The sequence below is a fragment of the Bison bison genome, unplaced genomic scaffold, assembly GCF_000754665.1.
Source record: "Bison bison bison isolate TAMUID 2011002044 unplaced genomic scaffold, Bison_UMD1.0 scf7180017864376, whole genome shotgun sequence".
Taxonomy (NCBI): Eukaryota; Metazoa; Chordata; class Mammalia; order Artiodactyla; family Bovidae; genus Bison; species Bison bison.
In genome coordinates this window covers 12,384,278-12,405,626 of record NW_011494948.1, presented here as the reverse complement: position 1 = coordinate 12,405,626, position 21,349 = coordinate 12,384,278, and positions in this window count along the sequence as shown.

Here is a 21,349-nt window from a genome sequence, read left to right as displayed (position 1 = left end):
GCCTGCCTTCCAGAAATTGCCTGCAGCATGTCTGGTGGGGTTCCAAGTTCGCTTCAGTCAGCCAAGTACGGTTTAGTGTGATTTTTCATCACCTTGACGTCAGTGAGAAATATCACTAAATTAATGCAAAAAAGATGTTCAATAGGATTTCATGAATAACTCAAAGCCCACTGCAAATACAAGATTGTCTGTGATGTTTTGAATTGATGGAAATCTGTCTAGGGATTTCCAGCAATTCATAAACCAATTTCAGCTGACCGATCTAAAGCTTCGTTTTTTAAAACCTGGCTTGTCAGAAGGAAAGTGCCGTCTCTTCCAGGCAAACAGCTCAAATTGATTCAATTATCATTGACATCTAATGAAATCACTGCAGGTATTAGCAACAGTCCCTCATGGAGAAAGTTGACCACAGCAGCTTAGGTCCAAACACTCTTGACTTACCTTAAAACATGACCGAGTTAAGAATTGTCTCCACCTCATTAGGCCTGCCTGCACTGATTTCCAACTCCCACGTTCCTCCAGCCTTCACCGCTGTCTTTGGACATGCTTTTTCCTGCATGTGCAAAAGTCATTCCCCTTGTACTCTAAGCTTGAGAACTTTCTCCCACGTGTTTCTTGGAGGTTGCCAATATCCATCAGCAAGGGATTTAACATGAATCTTCTTTTTATTCTTGATATTTTGAGCTCCAGAGGCTGATGTAACACTTATTTCTTCATATATAAGCAATATGAAAAGCAAAGAATTTGAGTCTCAGAAATAATGATTTTGAGAATATTCTCTATAGGGTAACCTCTTCAGTTTTCAAATTTTACTGTGGTTTTCACTCAGGTTTCCATTCCTTCCTCCTTCCTTCCTTTGTTTTTAGTGTGATTGCTTTTTGAGACTTGCCCATTCTGATATCAGTGTAGGTAGCTGTAGTCTCTAGAAAGCATGGCTCATTTGAAATTTCCTCAGATAATATCTGCAGCACAAACTTGTCAGGTCAAATTCATTCTCTAGGATAGATTCTTCTAGTTCGGTTAAGCTGTTTGGCTCCTATAGCTTTACCTATAGCTGCTTCTTCTAGCCCTGGTAGAACACTTGATTTGAATAGCCAACCTGGATCATCTCATTAAAACTGACTTTTTTCCAACAGGAAATCAATCCAATGGACATCGTTCAGCCTTCTTGTTATTTGATCTCTCAGTGGCACGTGACCCAAGGAAAGCCTTCTTTTTAATTCTAACCCTCCTAAGTTTCTCCCTTTTCCCTGATACTTCTTTCACTTCTCTTGATGGTCCTCACCGGTCTTAAAGGATCACTAGTTCCCAATCAATTCTTTACAGTTATGATGCTTGTCTTTTCTGTTGACTCAACTGATTGATCCTAAATCCATTGCTCGCTGGCTGTATAACTTTGAGAAAGTGATTTAACTTCTCTCTGCCAAGTTTCCTCATCACCAAACCTAATAAAGTTGTTGAGTTAGATACTAAGTTAATATTTAGTATCTTAATTGATAAGTATTAATAAATAGAGCTACTTCATATCTAATATTCTTAATAATAAGTATGCTTATAATTATACACAGTTAATATTCATAAGTACTCAGAACAGTGATTGGTATAGAGTAAGAACTACTTAACTATTTCTTTCAGTAAATCCCATGGCTTCAAATCACCACCTGTGATGCCTGGCAGTAATGTCTCCAGTCTATATTTCTAACCAGAATCTCTCTCTCTAGAACCCAGATATTTTTACCTGGAGGCCTTATGGGTACCAGGGAATCTATTAACTCTCATAATACTATTTGCTCACCTGCTCTGTCTCAAGAATTGACACTATCTGGCTCATGCCAAGATATGGACCTTGACTCTTTCCTTCCACCTCAACCTGCACATCTCACCATCCATGCTATTAATCCTTTTCTGGACCTAACTGGAACCCATTCTGCTATCTCCAGTCTTGCTCAATTTCATCTATCCTCCTTATTGCAGAAGAGAAAACTTAAGAATTTTCTTTCCAAGAGATAATCAGATAGTGCCCCCAATGAAAATCCTTCTATGATGCCCTCATTAGGCCTGTCTACACTGATTTCAGAACTCAGACTAAGTACATACTACCCCACTTTCTGAAGTTCCAATACTTTGGCCACCTTATGTGAAGAGCTGACTCATTAGAAAAGACCCTGATGCTGGGAAAGAGTGAGCACAGGAGGAGAATGGGATGGCAGAGGATGAGATGGTTGGATGGCATCACCAACTCAATGGGCATGAGTTTGAGCAAGCTCCAGAAGATGGTGAAGGACAGAGAAGCATGGGGTGTGGCAGTCCATGGGGTTGCAAAGAGTTGGACATGACTGAGCAACTGAACAACAACAAGCCCCATTTCCTAATCATCATCACCCTTTTAGCTAGTACTTTATCTTTTTAGAGTTGGTTGCAGGGAAAGCTCTGAATTAGAACACATGAAATTCAGTATCATTACTGATTGACTGAACTGAGTGATTGTACCTTTCTAAACCTCAGCGTTCCTTCTGTCAAAGAAGGAATATTCATTCAACAAATATGTGTTAAGATCTTATATGCCAGTCCTATTCTAGACTTCAGAAACACAGCAGTGAATAGATGTTACCTCTGCTTTCACTAGGTTTACACTGTAAGGAGGGATACAGACTTTGATCTTATAAACTTCCCACAAATCTCTACCAAAAGAAACATCTAGTTTGTGTTCTGCCACTGCCTCCTCTTATTGTACCTACTCCTGTTACAGTTCATATCACTACATTGCAACTCTCAGTTTCCTGTGCGCTTTACCTTAGGTCTCCCTGTCAAAGAAACCATGAGACAAGAACTTGGGTGCAGGTAGTTTATTTGGGGGATGAGCTCAGAAAGAACAGATAAGGGAAAGAGAGACAATAAAGAAAAGAAACCCAGCAATAGCTGTTTTAATGAACAGATGACTGCTTAGGGCAACTGGGTCTTGATGCCCCAGAAATCTCTCTGAAAAATTATATGGAAAATATCTCAGGACCATCACACTAGATGGTGTGGGAGCTGAAGCACCTCATCCCTATGGATGAAACGTGGCCCCCTGGGGACATTAAATCCACTGTACTTTCACATTGCACTTGCACATGGGTTAATTCAGGTGGGCCAAACAAGACTGGTAGGACCTCAACAGCATCTCCTACACTCTCCAGTTTGCTTACTGGCCTGACCACTGCAAGAAATGTACAATACCCATCCTCCAAGAGCGCCTACTCAGTGGGTGGAATGAATGGACAAACCTCTACTACATCAACATGATAAAATAAATACTCTCAAAGAGTCTTGTTTCTCTGTAACATTGAAGGCTAAAAGGGCACAGAAGAGGAGGCACCTATGAAATACCATATACAAAATTCACTGATGAGATGCCTGAAAAGGTTTCTTTCTAATCGGTGACCACTGTTATGGACTGAATGTTTGGGTCCCCCACTGCCTCAAATTGACATGTTGAAGTCCCAACTCCCAATGTAATTATATTTGGAGATAGGGCCTTTATGGAGGTTAACTAAAGTTAAATGGGGTCATAAACATGAGGGGCTCTGATCCAAAAGGGTTAATGTCCTTAAGAGAAGAGATACCAGAGAGTGCTTTATGACTCTCTTGTTCTTTCTCTCTCCACCATATGAAGACAGCTGTCTGTAAGCCAGAAAAAATCCTCACCAGAAAGCCACCTTGCCATATCTTGATCTTGGACGTTCTAGCCTCCAGAACCATGAGGAATAAATTTCTGTTGTGGAAGCCACCCAGTCTGTGGTATTTTTGTGATGGCAGCCTGAACAGACTAAGACACCACATTGAAAAAGAAAAATAGTACTGGTGAGCTGGGTTCATCAATGATACCAGCAAAGAGTTGCATGGACAGAATCAGTGACTTGAACATATATTTTGTATCTGGTACTTCCCTGGTAGCTCAGACGGTAAAGCATCTGCCTGCAATGCAGGAGACCCAGGTTCGATCCCCAGGTTGGGAAGATCCCCTGGAGAAGGAAATGGCATCCCACTCCAGTACTCTTGCCTGGAAAATTCCATGGATGGAGGAGCCTGGTAGGCTATAGTCCATGGGGTCGCAAACAGCTGGACATGACTGAGTGATTTCACTTTCACTTTGACACATATTCCCGTATGAAGTCCTTGACCCCAAATTCTTTCGTTAAAAAGGCTGTATTTAAGTACAAAAGCCCCTGAACACACAGACTGCCTATAGAAAATGATATGCTTTATATTGATCAGTCTAGAACTATTCAGAAATTTCTTGTTCAGATTTTTAAATCAATCATGAACTTTCAGAGATAAATATTTACTAGCAATGTGGTGATAGGCTTTGAGCAATTTACTTTCTTGGCATAAAATAACTTCCCATTTCATAGGCACATAAAATGGTTAAAAGACTTCTTGGACATCAAATAACTCATATGAAATATGCTGATGAGTTAAGTGTTAATAAATGAGAAACACATGGATAAAATTTTCCTTAAATACATAAAGCTTTAGACATTAAGTGAAAAAAGAGACTGATAAAAACACATCTGGGGTTTTGCCCACTACAAAAATTATTTTCAGTTTTTGATATTAAAACAAATTACAATTCAATGTGTATAACTTGAGTATAAGCTCTTGATTTATAAAATAATGCTTGTCATATAATGATTGGGGAGATAGTATAGATAAACATTTATGAGAACTCAGCCCTGACCTAACTCAGATGGAGAAAATTCTTTGCTTATTTAGAAGCAGAAAGGTCAATTTTCTTGCTGCTATTTTTAGCAAGGGAAGCTTAAAGCAACATATTTCTGTACTTCACTCTGAAGAATAAATACATGGGAAGAACATCATTGTAGAGAATGAAATTGTTGCTACCTTTTGGACATCCAACTAAAACCAGATTATAATTTAGAAGTAGATGAAAGGGATATTTGCTTCACTTATATTTGTCAAAGTTGATCAAAACTAAGTTTTACTATCCCCCTATGTTAACTGATGCATATGATGTGAAGGAAGGTTTGGGTTAACTTACACTGTTCATGTATAGCCAGTTCAGTTTGCCCCTTAACTGTCACGTACAAGTGGACATAGCAAAAGTAAGATCAAAAGAGAAACTGTTCTGGGTCCTAGCTAAGTGACTTTTGTGTAAACCAGTAGCTTTTCCTAGTCAGTATAAAGGGCCTATTTCTATTTCGCCTGGGAAGTCCTCATGGCTGAGCTATAGTTCTGTGGTTGCCATTAAAAAACACGGCCACTGGGCTTCCCTGATGATCTAGTGGTAAAGAATCCACCTGCTAATGCAGAATACAGACGTTTGATTCCTGATCCTAGAAGATCCCACATGCCACAGAGCAACTGAGCCCATGCACCACAGCTATTGAGCCCTAGAGCCTGTGTCCTGCAACAAGAGAAGCCATTGCAATGAGATGCCCACCCACTGCAACCAGAGAAAACTCTCAGACAGCAACGAAGAGCCAGCACAGACCAAAAAAAAAAAAAATTTAAAACACAGCCACTGACATTTCCATCCCACCAGTATTTCTCCTGCAAAGACATACAATGGATGACTGGCTCAAATCTGGACCCATAAAAGCTTTTGGCTCAGGATGTCCCAGTTGGGAGTTGTGGCTGCTTCAAAGGATAATGCAAAGAAAGGAGGTCAGAGTAAATTATCTATCTTTAGGCTTTATCCCTTGAACTAAGGATCTAGATTTTAGTCCTAGACCCTGGTGACCTGAATTCTCAGAGATTCTCTAAATCTCCCTAGTCCTATACCTTCCCTATCCATACCATTCTCTGAGCCATGGCTCTCAGAACCATGCCCTTCTCAATGATCCACTGACCAACCTGGAATTGATGTCAACTGGAGAAGAATGAATGGCCAGGGATAAATCTTGATCAGCCTTAAGATTCTTGAGAGCTGAGAATAGGACACTCTATAGCCAATAGCTCTCAGGTCTAGGTTGGAAACAAAAAATAAATGGCTGTGGAAAATATTCAGAGAAATGGAGCCCTTGGGGAACAGAGGGGAGAATGCAATTCAAGGACAACTGAGTAACTGAAAGTAGAATTTAGGGAAAGAAGAAGGTTAAAGCATTAACGAATAAAGACAAGGCATCTGGATGTAAATTGAAAACTTTCAGAAAAGATTTACCATTCAAGGTGCCATAAAAGCATTCAGATTCATGGGAAGAGGTGAAGTATCAGGACATTGGCTTCCTTGAGTGTCTGCGAGTGAAGAGCAGTCCCTCTTTCTTTCATCTAGGTCACTCTCTCTTCTTTCATGAAATAAATTAATTTGCAGAGAGCAGCAAAAGTTGAAAGGAAGTATGATATCCATCAGTCACTCTATCTGGTCTCTGGTTTTATTGGCAGGGGCAAGAGGCATTACCAGTGTAATGATAAATCACTTCCATGTATGTGTCAGGGGGCCATGGCTTGGTACAACTTAAGAGAGGTATCATGCTGCCAACAGCTAAGCATTCTGAGGGAGCCAAGATTCACAGTGCTTAAGAATTAGGCTATATATTTCTTTTTTTTTTACACTATTGTTCATGGTTTTATTGAAATATAGTTGATATATAATATTAAATTAGCTTCAGGAATACAGCAAAGTAATTCAAAATTTTATAGATTATACTCCACTTAAAGTCATTACAAAATAATGGCTGTATTTCCCCATGCTATGCAATATGTCCTTGTTGTTCATCTATTTTATGCTTGATAGCTTGTGTCACTTTTTAAAATATTTATTTTTTTATTGAAATATAGTTGATTTATAATATTGTGTTAGTTTCAGGTGTATAGCACAGTGATTCAATTACACACACACACAAATTCCTTTTCAGATTCTTTTCCCTTATAGGTTATTACAAAATATTGAGTATAGTTCCCTGTGTTATATAGTAGGTCTTTGCTGCTTATCTATTTTATGTAGAATAGTGTGTATATGCTAGGCCCAATCTCCTGAAGAGGCTATATGTTCTATTGTAATATCATGAATCTGTTTCAGGGACTTCAAATTCTGAGATAAGGATGCCCTTTTTTTCCCCTAATTTCAAAGACATGGCCAAGAAATCACAAGGCTCTGTCTTAAATTCATGCTTAGGAAAGAAATAACACATGAGTCCTACTCTGAAGTTGGATGATAGAGAGCAGGAGAGAGATTCATTGCCTGGGCACCTACATTCTTCAAAATATCCTCAAAATAGCCAAACATATGATTCAAAGAAGGCCTGCAGTCAACTGTGCCCCAGGTTGATGTATATAGAATCCAAACTCTTTCTGGATGACCTGCTGTATGGAAGAAAACAGCTGAATGTTTCTGAGTGATCCCTGGCAGTGCCATATAGAGTACCAGGGTCACTCTAGGGAAAAGGTGACACAAAAGAGGGTACAAGAAATGTAGGAAAAAGCAGATATGAATGCAAAAGAGGAATAGTCTCCTGAGAAGTTATTTCTTCCAACAAACTGGAAATTAGGTGACGGATAGAGATCTATTCTCTAAAATGTGTATTCAATAGTCCTCAACTTCTAGTATGTACACATGCAGTTGAGAAATCTTTCATGAAACATTCTTTTTAGTCATTTTTTATTTTATGAAATTGATGATAGGTTGTGTAAAGATTTCATGATTGACTAAAGACTATCAACTCATTATGGCTCCAAACTTCTGATAATTTCTCTATCAGGGAAAACAGTAGAATGTATCCTCTCTCCACCATACACACCAATGCTTTCATGTGGAAATTCCGGTGAATTTAAATGGCAAATGCATTTTTATAATATTTATTTTATTTTATTGCTTTTACTTTTGGGGTAACCCTAATCTATTTTATTTTTTACTTTTTGGCTGCACCACGCAGCATGTGGGATCTTAGTTCCTTGACCAGGGATTGAACACACACCCTCTGTATTGGAAGGTAGAGTCTTAACCACTGGACCACCAGGGAAGTCCAATATTTAATACTGAAAAGAGTTTCACAAAAACACAAATTCAGGAGGTGCTAGGGGTGACTGAAGCGGCTTATCAGCAGCAGGGGTAAAGAATCCGCTTGCCAATGCAGGAGACGTAAGAGACGCAGGTTCGATCCCTAGGTCAGGAAAATCCCTTGGAGGAGGCGATGGAAACCCACTCCAGTATTCTTTCCTGGAGAATCCCATGGCCAGAGGAGCCTGGTGGGCTATAGCCCATAGGGCCACAAAGAGTCAAACATGACTGAAGTGACTTCACACATGATTTGGCCTCCCAAAATTGTTAAACTCTTGCCTTTGAGAGTTTTTTAAGGATTTAAGAATGCTTTGCCCACTTCTGTCAAATTTAAGATTCTTAGGCCTTGGAGGAATGCAAACATTACAGATTCTTTCTTCCAAGTGGCATTAATTAGCTTTGCAAATCCTTTGCTCTAGTCTATAACAATCTACTTTTTAAAACCATGAAGTATAAAGCTGCTCGCTATATGCTTTCAGTTCAGTTCAGTTCAGCTGCTCAGTCGCGTCTGACTCTTAGAGATAAGGTTATTTAATACATCATTTTATTCTATTTGCCCACTAGAAATCAGCAATAGTGTGGTGGCACGAAACTGCACTAGAGGCTTGGCACTGTGGACGTGAAGAGCTGAGCTGGTCTAGACTCACTCCCTGCTCAGCACTTCAAACCTGGTGGCATAACTTTCTAATCCATTCTGGGCTTTGTACCTGCCTTCTTGTCAAAGTCCTAAGGTATGCAGTCAACCTCATCTTCACAATGATGATTGAACATTTGGGGGAGAAGCATGTGAAGCACATGCATTGCTCTGGTCTAAAGCTCAAAAAAATGAGTCTTTGCTTTTTGTTTTATTTTTTTCACTTAAATTATTTTCAAATCTCCAAAGTAATACTCTTTTTTTCTTGTCTTTTTTTTTTTTTTGAGTCTATCTTCTTCTGTTTTGAAGTCCCAGAGTTTAGCTGTCAATATCACGTTATTCCCATAATCATCTACGTTTCGGCGCCTTTTGCACGAAGTACTGCCGTGTGCAACATGACATCAAAACATTGTTCTTATTTAATATTTTCTCTCACCATGCATTTCCACACAGGAGGTTTTGTTTTAGCTTCATGCTAGCTTCATAATGCTTCTACTACAGAAGCTAGAAGTAAATTCCAGCATTAATACAATTAAAATCTGTGTGAAAACGCTAAAGGTTGCAAAATTTATATACATGAACACAATCAATATAAAACTGCTGGATTGGGAACCATCTAACTCACAGATCAGGAGAGGCGTTGAGAACTATCACAGTCTTATATGTGGATTGTTTTTATCTCCAACTCAGAAAAGTAATTTACATATTTATCTTCACTTGAAGTATCTAATCCAGCCTCTCTATGCCCCTCAGACATGTGTGGTGCTGCAGATACACAAAAAAGTTTAGATGTGGGCTTAATAAAAGAAGAATAGGAGATTAGAAGAATAGGGAATACAATGAATACAAAAGAGTCATGAAAAAATTATATTCCCAAATGACTGGAAGAAGGTGCATTAAAAAATTCTAAACATATGCAATCCACAGTCTATTCTTGTTAACTAATCAAGAAAATTTTGATGTGGGTAATACTGTAACTTTAAAAATTTTCTCCCTTTAAAAAATGGCCCTGACAATGAAAAGAAGCACCTTCAGAATGGGAGAAAAAAAGTACAAATAAAAAAACTGACAAAGGAGTAATCTCCAAAATATACAAGCAGCTCATGCAGCTCAATCCCAGAAAAACAAATAACCCAATCAAAAAATATGCAGAAGACCTAAACAGACATTTCTCCAAGGAAGACATACAGATGACCAGCAAAGACATAAAAGGATTCTCAACATTACTCATTATTAAAGAAATGCACATCAAAACTACAATGAGGTATCACCTAACACTAGTCAAAATGGCCATGATCAAAACAATGAATGCTGGAGAGGGTGTGGAGAAAAGGGAACCCTCTTTTACTGTTAGTGGGAATGTAAATTAATACAGCCACTATAGAGAATAGTAAGGAGATTCCTTAAAAACGTAGGGATAAAATGATCTTATAACTCAGCAATCCCCCTACTGGGGTCTCACATACCCTGAGAAAACCGTAATTCAAAAAGATACCTGTACTCCAGTGTTCATTGCAGCACTATTTACAATAGCTAGGACATGGAGGCAACCTTGACATTCACCAACAGATGAATGGATAAACAAGTAGTGGTACGTATATACAATGGTATATTACTCAGGCATAAAAATGAATCAGTTTGAATCAGTTCTAGTGAGGTGGACAAACCTAAAGCCTGTTATACAGAGTGAAGAAAGTTAGAAAGAGAAAAACAAATATATTAATGCATATATATGGAATCTAGAAAAACGGTACTATAGACCTATTGGTAGGGTAACATAGACACACAGACATAGAGAATAGATTTTTGGACACAGCAGGGGAAGGAGAGGGTGGGATGAATTGGGAGGGTAGCACTGAAACACATACATTACCATATGTAAAATAGACAGCTAATGGGAAGCTGCTGTATAATACTGGGCACTCAATGCCATAGTCTGTAACACCCTAAAGGGGTGGGATGTGATGGGGGTGTATGTGAGGGGGGTTTAAGAGAGAGGGGGCATATGTTTACTTATGGCTAATTCATGTTGTTTTATGGTAGAAACCAGCACAGTATTATCCTCCAATTAAAAAAAAAAAAAGGCTCTGGCAAAATACAGCCTGATTATGTTTGGATTGGACAGCAGGCCCATTCTTATTATTAAACTTAGACCATTTTCCTTGTTGGCTAGAATCTCATTCCAAAACTCAAATATATAACTGTTGCTACTTGCAAGCTGCTGTTGCAAATAACTTAGTAAGGGATGGTGAGGGTGGCGTTTTCAATGTCAGAAAGAGATTATGTGGATTCCATTTTAATTTGTCTACATTCTGTCTTTGTGATCACAGGTAATTGTGAATTGGCTCTGGTTCAAAGCCAGATGGACCGAGATCTTAAACTCATGCAATCTTTACAAGATTCACAATAGTATGCCCTGCTTCTTTGGGCCTTTTCTCCTTAGCACAATCAGTGTGCACGAAGCAGAGTTGAAACTTGTCCTGAAAAACTCATAGCCTCAGGGGTTCCATTGAGAAATGCTGTGTGGGCAAACAAAGCTCTCTCTTTGCTGCTTTACAAATGATAGGTTTTCACTTTATAAGATGTTTTCACTGCATTCTTAAAGCATCTGCTGATGCAAAACAGCATGGACCAGCGATCCCAGTTTAGTATTGTATGTGCAAACAAATGTCTATTCAAGGAAACCTCACTCTCTCTCCCCCCGAGTTAGCTGCTTTCATTGAGAAGCTGGGAGAACTAGATGCAAAGTTAAGAGGGCTACAGTGAGATGTCAGCCTTCAGCAATGGGATTCCTCTCCCTTTCAAGCACATCCTTCTCATCACTGCCCACCGAGGGACAGCATGAAGAACTTAGAATGAGCACTGCACAAAACTCCCAGGAAAGAAAGGAGATGTTGAGAGTTGTCCTAGGAGTTCAAAGATAGGAAATTTCTAGTATTATACTAAAAAATTTATGGTTACCAAAGGGGAAAGGGGGTGGGAAAGGATAATTGAGAATTTGGGATTAACAGATACCCACTACTGTACATAAAATAAAACCCAAGGACCTACTGTATAGCACAGGGAACTCTATACATATCTTACAATAACTTGTCATGGAAACAAATTTGAAAAAGAGCCATGTATGTATGTATGTATATATGTATAACTGAATCTTGATACTGGGGAAGATTGAAGGCAAAAGGATAAGAGGGCAGCAGACGATGAGATGGTTGGATGTCATCACCAACTCAATGGACATGAATTTGGGGCAAACTTGGAAGACACTGAAGGACAGGGAAGCTTGGCGTGCTGCATGCAGTCCATGGGGTCACAAAGAGTTGGACACAACTGAGCAACTGAAGAACAACAATGCCACAACTGAATCACTCTGCTGTACACCTGAAACACTGTAAATCAACTATACTTCAATTTAAAAAAGAAATATCTGTATGGAGAATAAGTCAAGAACCTCCAGACCAACACTGCAGAATTGAGCATATGTTCAGTTATAGAACAGAGCATGCAACTGCTCTAACTAAATCTGTCCTGCAGTTAATCTGTTTGATGATCTTCCCTAATTTTTAGAACCCCTGATATGGTCCAGAGGGCCTGAGTTTCTTTGTTCTACTCTCCAGGGAGGATTACTTGACTAATATGGCAGTATGGTTCTCCCAAAGGGAAAAATGGCTATGCCATACACGGAGTCAATAACTTAAACAGAGTCATGCCTACGTATACATTCTAATCCTTTTCTCTTTCTACAGCATCTTTCCCATGGAGACAGTCCATGTCCTGTATTGCATTTGGCATTTTAAGTAAGGTCTGCAAAGAGCTCTTTGGGAGACCAGTTTACTTTTTGCTTTCTTGTTGCTATGTTATTTCTCCAACACAATGACATTCTTTCAAGTACCATATTCTTCTCTCTCACCCAGAACTCTCCAAAAATTAAGAAGTGGTGTCCTGTGAAATAACGGGCTTAAAAATACTCTTAACACAAACAGTAAGGTGATTTTAACTCTGCGATATTAAATGAAATAAAATGTGTAGCTGGAAGGTTGTCAAAACATGAACAGAGCCTCTGCTTTTCCTTCTCTTTCCAGGCCATTCCATCAAGATGCTGTCAGTCTGAACAAGTGCAGCCAAATCTTGATTATCCATGGAGATCAAGACATGGACAATTAACACTCCAAGATCATAGACTCACAGGAAGTTAGAGCTAGAAGGGAGATCAGAGAGCATTTAATCCAATTCATTTGTTTTACAGGTGAGATAACAGGTCAGAGAGATTAAGTGCCTTGAACAAATTCACATATTTAGTGGTGGCTCAGACAGTAAAGCGTCTGTCTGTAATGCGGGAGACCCAGGTTCAATCCCTGGGTCGGGAAGATCCCTTGGAGAAAGAAATGGCAACCCACTCCAGTGTTCTTGCCTGGAGAATTCTGTGGATTGAGGAGCCTGGTAGGCTACAGTCCATGGGGTTGCAAAGAGTCAGACACAACTGAGCGACTTCACTTCACTTCACTTCAGAGCCTACAAGAGAACTGAGTTTCTGGCTCACCGTTTATCTCTCTTTCTTCTCTCTCCCATGGATTCTTTTTAAGGTTTTATTTTTATTTATTTGTTTTTTAACCTCCAACCCTGACCTCTTTCTACCAAATGAAAGTTCTTAGGAGCATAGGTACTAAGTAAACCCTAACTCATTCTTTTGAGTCTGATCTGCCTTACTTTGTCTCTGTTAATCCTCAGTTGGAAGCATCATGGAAGTGATAAAACGACAAACAGAAACAGGAGGAAAAAGCAAGCAATTAGCACTAGTGGTTCACAAATGGAGCTTGCAAGGGATGAATAATGACATTCAGCAATTAAAGGCGCAGTCCAGAACCCTGACTGTGGTCATATGTGGGTACAGGAAGCAGGGAAGAGGCAAGATCAGGGCAAAATTCAGAACGGAGGTGATGGACTCCAGTTTCCAGCACTAAGCAGAGCAGAATTAAGCCAAAGAGTTTGTCATTAGGATGGTGTGGCTCATCTCTGAGTTCATCTGAGTGAAAAATTAATTGTGGAAGGGAAGTTTCTAGTAACCAAGGAAAGAGGAGAAGAATTACAACAAACCAGTGCTACATCATCTATGGAGCCACGCAAGCATTGAAAATGGAAGTGGCCATATGGGAACTGAAAAATAGGTTCACATTTCTGCCAAGAGCTGTGTGACCTGCAGAGAGAAATAAACCTTCCTTGGTTTCAGTTTCCCATAAAGAGATGGAGCAATTCGTTTCCCAAAGTATATTCTAAACAACATGAGTGACACAAGATGTTAATTTACCAAATGAACGCTTGCACACATGTGTGCATATACACACACATAAACACATATACATGATCAAGTAAGTTTGAGAATCTCTGGGTTATAAAAAGCCAAACTGCCTTCATCACTAGGAAAATCCCAGACCCTTCAATATGCTAAGACTCATGTATATATCTTCAGGGTGAGGGGTGCAGGATACAGAGGTGCCCTCAGAAATCCTTATTTACAGGCCATCTAAGGAACTCGTGTTCCACAAAGCATACATTCAGAAAACTGGCCAAGAACATATCTTATGCCCCTTCCAGATGTTAAATTCTTAAGCGTGTTTCCATGGAATATAGGTTGAAGGATCTAAATTTCCAGAAAAAGGATGCACACAATGTCACTCTTTTTGTAAGAGGCACTCAGATGTTACTCGAAACCTCCAGTGATAGATACATACAGCTGGGAAGCCTAAAATATACAATTCTCACACTTTCAAACTGTTGGTCAAGCAGAGAATATAATCCTGGAATGCCTACTTGCCATAGGAATCTAAGATGGTCTTATATCTAGTTTTTAGAAATTCATAACGCCAACCTGAGATTATTTCTTAAAATATGTTTCTGTTCTTGACATTAAAATCCTTAGAAAAGACTAACATCTCTTAAGAGAACATAGTTATAAGTCTCCAACTCTGATTTTTAAAATATATGTAGCATATAACAAGCTTAAAAGTCTTATGTTTTACTGCAAATTGCCCCTAAAATTATCAGTTAGCCTAGTCCTAACCATGTAAAATATATACAATGAAAAGTCCAGATGTCTTTCATTCTCAACGAAAAAAAATATATTTTCCTGACCTTTCACAATCTAATTTGTTACATATCATTAAAGATCTCTTTATACCAGAAAGTTTTGGCATCTCTGCTTATTATGAAATGGCCCAGGAATACAAAGGAACCATTTCTCACTCAACAGTCTACTTTTCAGAAAACAGACATAAAAGTGACATGTGTATATATGTATAAGGAGAGGAGAATACTATAAGAGTCAAGAGCATCAGTTTAGATTTAAACAAAAACACCCAACTTTGTATAAGGAGAGGAGAATACTATAAGAGTCAAGAGCATCAGTTTAGATTTAAACAAAAACACCCAACTTTGTATAAGGAGAGGAGAATACTATAAGAGTCAAGAGCATCAGTTTAGATTTAAACAAAAACACCCAACTTTGTATAAGGAGAGGAGAATACTATAAGAGTCAAGAGCATCAGTTTAGATTTAAACAAAAACACCCAACTTTGTATAAGGAGAGGAGAATACTATAAGAGTCAAGAGCATCAGTTTAGATTTAAACAAAAACACCCAACTTTGTATAAGGAGAGGAGAATACTATAAGAGTCAAGAGCATCAGTTTAGATTTAAACAAAAACACCCAACTTTGTTATAATCAAGTCCAAAGTGATCATCTCTGTGGGTCCTTTACCTCTGTACTCTCCCGTCTCTGACTCATCCTTTCCAGAGAGTCATCATCTAGCTTTGATTACATAAATCTATTATTTGAACACGTTTTAAGGATTCCTTTATTAATTACTCAGCCATTAAAAAGAATACATTTGAAACAGTTCTAATGAGGTGGATGAAACTGGAGCCTATTATACAGAATGAAGTAAGCCAGAAAGAAAAACACCAATACCGTATATTAACGCATATATATGGAATTTAGAAAGATGGTAACAATAACCCTGTATACGAGACAGCAAAAGAGACACTGATGTATAGAACAGTCTTTTGGACTCTGTGGGAGAGGGAGAGGGTGGGATGATTTGGGAGAATGGCATTGAAATATGTATAATATCATGCATGAAGTGAGTCGCCAGTCCAGGTTCGATGCATGATACTGGATGCTTGGGGCTGGTGCACTGGGATGACCCAGAGGGATGGTATGGGGAGGGAGGAGGGAGGAGGGTTCAAGATGGGGAACACAGGTATACCTGTGGCGGATTCATTTCTAAATATGGCAAAACCAATACAATATTGTAAAGTTAAATAAAATAAAATTAAAAAAAAAGATTAAATGTAGATTCCTCTACCTGTCATTCATCCCTTGGTAATATATATAAGCTTTTTAGGCTCTTAAAACCTTCTTATGCATGTGATGCATTCTAGCCGAATAGGTCTATTTGGAGTTGCCTGAGTACACCCTATATTTTGTTTGTTTGTTTGTTTTTGTTTGTTTTTACCTTCCTTCCTTTGTTCAAGCAAGCCCTCTGACTGAATGGTCCATTCTATTTTTCCTCATTTCTCACCTTCATATCCTGCTGGTCAAAATCATATTCATCATCTAAGGCATTGCCCACTTCTAACTCTTGCATTAACCATTCTGTTTCTTTCATGTAGACATGACAGCCAACTGAACCAATACCCCCTTCCCATCTTGAACACTTTTTGAAGTACTTATGATGTGCCATGATTGCATATGATACGTTGGAAAAAGACCATGATATACCATGCCTTTATCTCAGGCACTTGATAAGTAATACTTTCAGAAATAAATAAATTTCAAAGCTCTGTATCAGATAAAGTATAAACACTTAAAAAATGTAAATGTATGAAAAGATCAATTTAAGTTAGAAGGTAGGAAATTACATTCATCACGATTTAGACTGGCATCATTCTGAGGAGTTTCTCTAGTATATATATTTTTTAAATGATATGTTTAAGTAATATTTTTCCCAAAAGGCACTCAATGAGTAATCTAAGAGAAATATAAAAATACACTACCACATATTTTGAGGTTAAATGAAAATCTCTGTTCCTGTGCTACATACAGTAAATTTTATTTCTGTTCTTCTGCTCTCTCATCACCACTATCTAACTTGAACATAGAATCAACCTTCTTATCAGAAGAAACATCAATGTGAGACAAGACGCCTCATTCCTGACCTACTCAGGATGTACAGCTCTTCAGAGCAGCATAAGAACTGAGGGCTACAGTTCTTTCATTTACTAACCAGGTGGATGCTCAACTATGCCTTCTCACTTGAATGCAGCACATACATTCTCTCCTACCTACAATAACTGTCTAACTTGCCTTATCGCTACCATCTCTTAGATCTCCATCCTCTGCCCTTATATCCAAGTTCAGAGAGATCCTTCTTCCCAGGACTTACACTGAACCAGACTAGAAGCCCTGAGGAGTAGCTAAACCAGCAGATACTTTGACAAGACTGTGCGACCTAGGCAAGGCAAGTGGTTTTCAAGTTTTCTAAGAAACACAGTCCACATTTAATGCATTTATCATTTAATTGACTTCAGTTAGGATTCATTTTTAAATAAAAGGACTATACAGGAATTCTAACAAGATGGCAGAAACCATGGTAGTCTTAACAAGACAATGTGTCAAGATGGATGGATGGATGGAAGGGAGGAAGAGAGGGAGAAAGGGAAGTAAGGAAGAGGAAAGAAAAGAAATCACATGGACATCATATACAACAAACTAGGTGAAAAGGTACCCACATGAGTTCCCAACTACAAACAGACAAGTCACCCATAGTTAAAAAAAAAAAAAATTGGCATGGTATTAGTGTGAAGGATAACAGAGAGAAAAAACGGGATATATATGAAACATCAGAGAAAAGAAGAAGCCTCAAATATCCAACAGGTGTTTACTATAAAAGACGGCAGGCCCATTTTAGAACAGAAGCTGAAACTGAGAAGAGTTTGGTCAATCAAATAATAGGTGAGTACAAGTAGTCCATGGGGCTTCTCTGGTAACTCAGACAGCAAAGAATCTGCCTGCCGTGCAGGAGACCCGGGTTTGATCCTTGAGTCGAGAAGATTCCCTATAGAATGGAATGGCAATCCACTCCAATATTCTTGCCTGGAGAATCCCATGGACAGAGGAGCCTGGTGGGTTACAGTCCATGGGGTCGCAAAGAGCCGAATATGACTGAGTGACCAACAAGGAGGGATCACAAGGGGTCCATGGCAGGGTGGGGCAGGCTGGCCCCCTCCAACGTGCAAAACTTCAGAGCCAGGACTCTATTCTATGGAAGAGCCCCATGTGGAAAAGAAATGGCTGGGAACAGAATCAAAACTGAGCAAGAAAAGGAAAACAAAGATGATGCAAACAAAGAGTAAAGAAAAAGCGAAGGAGAGGAATAGAGTCAGGAAACTTTAGGAAGCAAGTTCTCATCTTTCATCGTTTCAGACTGGGCATCTTTCAATATGTATACTGGCCTTCTTAACTGAAAATCTATCCCTTATGTATTTTTCTTCTTTTCCTCCTATTTCAGAGGAAGAAATTTCCTTTAATTACCTCATGCTTCCTTTGCATCTCATTTATCATCCCTTGTTAGCAACTTCAATTTTCCTGTCTTCACAGACTTTTCTCAACTTTCAGACATAATCAAATTATAGTGATCTTGGAATAAAAGACTTTATACAACTCTACCATTCACAGAAAACTCCTCCCTTGCTCTCGCCAACCCTAACCTTGCCAAAGAGTGCTCCACATCCACTATTCTCACCTACTTTAATCAAGGATGCTCAGCCCTAATTTTATGAAACTGTTTCATGTCTTTTTAAATCTCACTGCTGTGTCCTTTTAGTAACAATCTTCTCTTAACACCCAAAGCACCATCTCATTTCACTCATTAATTCTAAGACTACTTTCTTTCTTTCTCAAGTTTGTTTGTTTTTTTCCTTCCCCAAAAGTGTGGATTTTCAGCATTTCCTGTTTTGGGACCTTTGTTCTTTTCCTTCACTTTTTCCTTTGGAGATTTCACCCATGCCAAACATTTCAGCTGTTATCTCTATATGTAAATAACTCCCAAATCAATTTCACTAGACCTGATGTCTCATTAAAAATCCAGTATTTTCATTTGTATGTTTGCCATATTTTTAATAGCATATAAAATGACAGAGGATGAGATGGCTGGATGGCATCACTGACTCAATGGACATGAATCTGAGTGAACTCCGGGAGTTGGTGATGGACAGGGAGGCCTGGCATGCTGCGATTCATGGGGTCGCAGAGAGCTGGACATGACTGAGCGACTGAACTGAACTGAAAATACTATACAAGATGGAGCTCTGTGAAGTTAGAAAAACTACCCTGATGGTCCTGATATTTCAGAGATACAAATTTTGCATAAAAATGAGTAACATAAAAACACTGAGATCAACTCCCATGCAAGATTACTGAAAACAAAAAAAGGATGAAAGAACTGAGTAACACTCCTGTAGACAAAGAAAACATGCCTGAAAGACATTCACAACAGAACATTTTAAAACTGTAACATTCTATTTAACTAACTAGGTAACTAGGCTAAAGCACATTAAGAAAAGGTTACAAAACAAAAATGACAACATAAATCAGAATTTGAAAAGCTAAGAAATGAAATTATTACCTCAAAAAATAATTAGAAATAAAAGAAAATATTACAAAAGGAAACTAAATTAGGAGGAACACAAACATTTGATCATAAAAGATACTGGTTTGATACAATTAGAAGATGAAAAACAAGAAACATTAAAAATGAAGAAGGAAGAAATTAAAAGGTTTCAAAAGCAAGTGGTAAATATTAAAGGTAGACAAAGAAAATTTAAAGTGTGGATAAAATGAGTCCATAAATAAAACTACAAGAGAATGGAAAAAAATACTAAAACTTTACTTTTTAAATAAGTTCCTGAAATTAAAGGAAAATATGGAAGCTTCTCTGGAGAAGGCAATGGCACCCCACTCCAGTACTCTTGCCTGGAAAATCCCATGGACGGAGGAGCCTGGTAGGCTGCAGTCCATGGGGCTGCAGTCCATTGGGTTGCAACATGTCAGACACAACTGAGTAACTTCACTTTCACTTTCACTTTTCACTTTCATGCATTGGAGAAGGAAATGGCAACCCACTCCAGTGTTCTTGCCTGGAGAATCCCAGGGACGGGGGAGCCTGGTGGGCTGCCGTCTATGGGGTCGCACAGAGTCGGACACGACTAAAGTGACTTAGCAGCAGCAGCAGCAGCATGGAAGCTTCTTATTGAAACAATCAATCCCATATTGGAGAATATCAGTCTCCAGAATGGCCAAAACAAAGACATATTCTAATAAAATTACAGGACTTAAAAAAAAAATCCATCAAAGAAGGTTCCCCTCTTGAGTCTCAGCCAGGGGCTAGACTGTGCATGAGAGGGAAACTATCTGAAGGTTGCCCAGGAAAGTACACCTTTGATCTCTGACTTAAATGGAAAAGAAAACTAGATTTTAATCAGACTTTTTTCAAGGGCAACACTATATGCCACAAGAAAATGGAGCAACATAGCTGAATATTCAAGTACAGAAATTGTGAGCCAAAGATTTTACATCCAGCAAAACTGACTTTCCAATATAAAGGGTACACTCAAAAAAAAAAAAAAAAAAAAAACCCAAAAAACCTGTCAGCATGCAAGACCTCATGGAATGAATTTCTACTTCCAGGTATGACGGAAAAAAACAAATTAGTCCTCCCACTATAAATGATAAAACTGAAACAAAATATATAAGGAAATTATTTTCAGATATTAATCTACAGACAGAATAAAATTGTGATCCTTGAAAGAAGAGAAGCTCACAAAGTGAGCCCCAGAATTGACCTAATTCTGTATAGGGACATTTGGCAATTCCCTAGTACAGTTCAGTGATTCATAGTCTCAGCTGAGCACTGTGGCCCTTCACAGATTAGAAGGCATGGATCACAGCTCAAAGTAGGTGAACTGCTGGAATCTGCAGAGCAGAACGTCAGAGAAGGGAGAGGCACAAAGAAAGTGCCCAGAATTCTGTGAAGGTTAGGAGAGGGGGCGGGGAAGGTTCCCCTCTTGAGTTCTGAGGCAAAGGCTAGACTGTGCATGAGAGGGAAACTATATGAAGGTTGCCCAGGAAAGTACACCTGAACAGACCCTTTGCCAAATCCTAAAATAATGCTTCATATATTCTTTGATTCCAAAATGAATAAATGAGAAATCAATAAAGTATCTAGAAAATGTTCAAATGACTGGAAGTTAAATAACAAACTTCTTCCAAAGATCAAAGAAGAACTCATAAGGAACATTTGAAGATATATCAAATTTAATGGAAATGGAAAGTAACAAGATTTATGACATATAACTATACAGTTCAGTTCAGTTCAGTCACTGAGTCATGTCTGACTCTTTGCAACCCCATGAATCGCAGCACGCCAGGCCTCCCTGTCCATTACCAACTCCTGGAGTTTACCCAAACTCATGTCCATCAAGTCAGTAATGCCATCCAGCCATCTCATACTCTGTCATCCCCGTCTCCTCTTGCCCCCAATCCCTCCCAGCATCAGGGTCTTTTCCAATGAGTTAAGTCTTTGCATGAGGTGGCCAAAGTATTGGAGTTTCAGCTTCAGCATCAGTCCTTCCAAAGAACACCCAGGACTGATCTCCTTTAG